The 3,483-nt window shown below is 47.5% G+C and overlaps 1 pseudogene; it reads left to right on the top strand.

Moving 5' to 3' along the window:
- Window positions 1–1,070: 1,070 nt before the first annotated feature.
- LOC142440006 (large ribosomal subunit protein eL8 pseudogene) lies at window positions 1,071–1,776 on the top strand (annotated as a pseudogene).
- The last annotated feature ends 1,707 nt before the right edge of the window (window positions 1,777–3,483 follow it).

The following is a 3,483-nucleotide window of genomic DNA, read 5'->3' as shown; positions in this document are numbered from 1 at the left end:
GTATGGATTGTTAAAAGAGCTGTAAGAGCCCCCAATAAAATGACTAAAAAACAACAGTAACAACAAAGAGGAAGAAAAAAAGAAAGCCTCATCTTCCTCTGGATTCATACACACAAGGACCTCGTAGGATGATAACTCTGAGCCTACTCTGCCCCAAAAGAAGTGTTTTCAGCCAGAAATTGCCTCACCTGGGTGGGACAAAGCAATGCAATTTTTTCATGAACTCTTTGAAGTCCCTCCTACACCATTTCAACAGTTTGGACTTGTATAGTTTAGGGACCTCGATTACATTTCTCGAGTTATGCAACCATTTTCACCCCCCTTTTGTCAAAAAGGAGCCCTGGTGGCATAGTGGTTATGCACTGGGCTATGATCCACACGGTGGGCAGTTCAAAACCAACAGCAGCCCCTCGGGGAAAAGACTGGGTTTTCTACCCACATAAATAGTGACAGTCTCGGGAACCCACAGGGGGTCACTATGAGTCAGCATCAACTCTATGTCAGTGAGCTGGTTTTTCTGTAATGTTGTCCCACCATCATCAGCATAATCTCACTGCTCCTGAAGTTCCCATCTAACCTTTCCAGTGGCTGCTGTCAACTCGATACCATATGACAGTGTTTAAAGGTGCACAATACTCGAGGCAAATCCTTTTCATTAAGTTAAACGATTGTTGTTTGTTTTTCTCTCAAACCAAAGGGCTCACATATTGTTTGTCAACTTCTTAGCATTGAAAGCAAGAAAGAAGCCAGGTGATTGCCAATAGAGGTTCAAGTGATCAGATGGTGGCAACTGACCAGGCTTCATGCCATTGCATCCTCACAGGACCAGCTTGGTCCTTCGCCAACATCTTCATTTGGAGTTGTACCTGATCTTACTACCAGTTTTCACTCAAATCCACTGTGGAATGGGGCTATTCTGCATTTGTGTCCTGGCCAGGAATCTCTTGGTCCTGAAGTCTTATGAGAAGACATTGTGCAGAAGAAAGGCAATCACAGTCATGGGCTGGCTGAGAAATGAGCGTGTTGTTAGATGTTAGGAGGATTTCAGCTTTCTTGTACAGCCAGCCAAGATGCAGAAAGGGAAAAAGACCAAGGGCAAGAAGGTGGCCCAGCACCCACTGTCAAGGAGCAGGAGGCCAAAGGGGTGGGCAACCCCTTGTTTGAGAAGCAGCCCCAGAACTTCAGAATTGGCTAGAACACCCAGCCCAAGAGGGACCTGACCCACTTCATCCGGTGGTTGCACTACATCTGGCTGCAGTGGCATCCAGCCAGCACAAGGGGCTAAAGGTGCTGCCCTCCATCAACCAGTTCACCCAGGCCCTGGACCGCCAGTTAGCTGTTCAGCCACAGAAGCTGGCCTACAAATTGCTGCTGGAGATGAAGCAGAGGCTGCTGGTCCAGGCTGAGATGAAGGCTGCCGGCAAGGGGACCATCCCCACCAAGAGGCTGCCTGTCTTGCGAGTCGGGGTCAATACCATCACCACTCTGGTAGAGAAAAAGAAGGCTCAGGTGGTGGTGATGGCACACGAAGACGTGGACCTCATCAAGCTGGTGGTCTTTCTGCCCACTCTGTGCTGTAAAGTGGGGGTCCCCCACTGCCTCATCAAGGGCAAGGCCCAGCTGGGCCTGCAGGTGCACAGAAAGACCTGTACCACTGTTGCCTTCACACAGGTGAACTTGGAAGACCAAGGAGCCCTGGCTGAGCTGGTGGAAGCCACCAGGACCAACTACAATGACAAAGGTGGCAATGTCCTGTCTTGGGCCCCAAGTCAGTGACCCGTTGGAGCAGCCAATGCACAGAGAGGACCGTAGGGCCAGCCCTACCAGGAGACATGGCATCTCATCACTGACCCATAATGCTGCCAGGGACAGCACTGGAGACACAATTCAGAAACGGTGCCTGGTCTGACACCCCAACACCAGGGCGAAACACAAAGGGAGCTCAACAGAGCAGTGAGGGGGCAAAGCAATGAAGTCCTTGAGGAATCCCAAAAGTAGACTTCAGACTCAGAGGACAGGGCTGGGCACCTCATCAGACCTGGTCAGAAAACATTCATAAGGGTCAGCAGATAGGCCTGGACCTATTTATAGGTTTTCTTTTTGGGTTTCTTTTCTCTCTCTTTTCCCCTCCCTATGTCTATCTACAGAATAATCCTGAGGAGAAAACAACTGGACTGACAGTTCCAGGGGGACATGGGCGATGCCGAGGTGTGGGAAATGCGGGGGCGGAGGTGGGGAACCAACAAACTCAGGGGCAAGGGAATAACAAGAGATCTCAAATTGATGATGAGGAGGGCATAGAATATCTGGTGGGGTTTGATTAAGTGCAATATAGTCGAGAGGAAATATGGAGAGCCGAATGAAAGTCGAACTTGATAGTGGGATAGAAGGAAATAGAGAAAGGAACTAGAAGGCAAAAGACATTTATAGAGGTCTAAATATAGGCAAGTATATATGCAAATATACTAATATATAATGATAGGGATGTTGGTCTATATGCTTATATTTATATGTTAAGTATTATGGGCCACTACTCAAGCCCTCCCTCAATGCAAGAACTCTTTGTTCTAAGAACCTGGCATTCTGTGATACTCCCTTCTAGACACAATCACTGAAGACAACATGGGTACGTAAGTAAATGTGGTGAAGGCAGTTGATGGTGCCTAGCTATTACAAAATATAGCATCTGGGGTCTCAAAGGCTTGAACTTAAACAAATGACCATCTAGCAGGGAAGCAACAAAGCCTACATGGAATAAGCACACCAACCCATGTGATCACGAGATGTCGATGAGATCGGGTGTCAGGCATCAGAAGTTACCCCCCCCCACCAAAAAACCCAACCATTTCAATGCGAACCAGGGGGTTTGGGATGGAGACCTGAGTCCCATCTGTAGACATTTGGACATGCCCTCATAGAAGGTTCATAAGGAAGGAACGAGTCAATCAGGGTGCATTATAGCACTGACAAAACACACAACATTCCTCTAGTTCTTTAATGCTTCCTCCCCCTAACTATCTTGACCCGTTCTACCTCACAAACCTGGCTAGACCAGAGCATGTACACTCGTGCAGATAAGAGTCCTCAACACCCCTCAAGAACAGTAATGGGAGTAGTGATACCATGAGGGTAGGGGGAGGTGGGGGGAGAAAGGAGAGAAGGGGGAACTGATAATGATCAACGTACAACCCTCCCCACCCCAAGGAGGGGGGCATACAACTGAAATGTGGGTGAAGGAAGACAGTAGATGGTGTAAGATATGAAAATAATAATAATTTGTAGTTATCAGGGACTCCAGAGGGTGGGAAGGTGGGGCAGGGAGGAAAATAGAAGAGCTGATAGCAAGGGCTCAAGTAGAAAGAAATGCTTTGAGAATGATGATGGCAACATTTGCACAAATGTGCTCGATGCAATTGATGTATGGATTGTTATAAGAGCTGTAAGAGCCCACAATAAAATGGTAAAACAAAAAAAATAAAACTA

This window comes from Tenrec ecaudatus, chromosome 2, assembly GCF_050624435.1.
Source record: "Tenrec ecaudatus isolate mTenEca1 chromosome 2, mTenEca1.hap1, whole genome shotgun sequence".
Taxonomy (NCBI): Eukaryota; Metazoa; Chordata; class Mammalia; order Afrosoricida; family Tenrecidae; genus Tenrec; species Tenrec ecaudatus.
The sequence above is the reverse complement of the archived record's forward strand: the minus strand, read 5'-3'. Positions and strand labels throughout refer to the sequence as shown.